The sequence below is a fragment of the Carlito syrichta genome, unplaced genomic scaffold (assembly GCF_000164805.1).
Source record: "Carlito syrichta isolate Samal-C Ts95f unplaced genomic scaffold, Tarsius_syrichta-2.0.1 Scaffold303111, whole genome shotgun sequence".
NCBI lineage: Eukaryota > Metazoa > Chordata > Mammalia > Primates > Tarsiidae > Carlito > Carlito syrichta.
Window position 1 is genome coordinate 1,623,595 of NW_007247207.1, and position 446 is coordinate 1,624,040.

At 59.9% G+C, this 446-nt stretch overlaps 1 pseudogene; it reads right to left on the reverse strand.

Moving 5' to 3' along the window:
- The window catches only part of LOC103260077, a 95,648-nt pseudogene extending 95,536 nt beyond the window's left edge, over positions 1-112 (reverse strand).
- Between the last annotated feature and the right edge of the window lie 334 nt (positions 113-446).

Below are 446 nucleotides of genomic sequence, written 5' to 3' on the forward strand. Positions count from 1 at the left end.
CCGGTCGCCGGGATGCCACCCCCAGCGAGGCCGGGTCCATGCAGGCTTCACACACCGAGAACCTTTCAAGGCGGTCTGTGCAGGGACTTCCCGCGTCAGAAAGTAGTGACATCCACGCGTTTTGCACCTAATATGTAAGTTACGTAATTAAAAGAGGAGCGGGGTGTCCTTGGCACTTCCCTGGGGAGACGTTCTTAGACACACACCCCCCCCCCCCCCCCACCCCGCGTTTCTTGAGTTTCTGCCCCATCCTCCTGCCCTGAGCCGCACGAATGGGGGCGTCGCTAGGCCCCGCGCGCTCTGCACCGCGCCGCACCTCCGGCTCTAAGGACAGAACTTCGGGTTTACGTAGTATCTTGCTTCTAGAGAGATTTATAACCTCCCGGGGCTACCCCCAGTGTTGATGTCCTAACAGCCCCTCCCTCTCGCCTTTTCCCAGAGTCTTG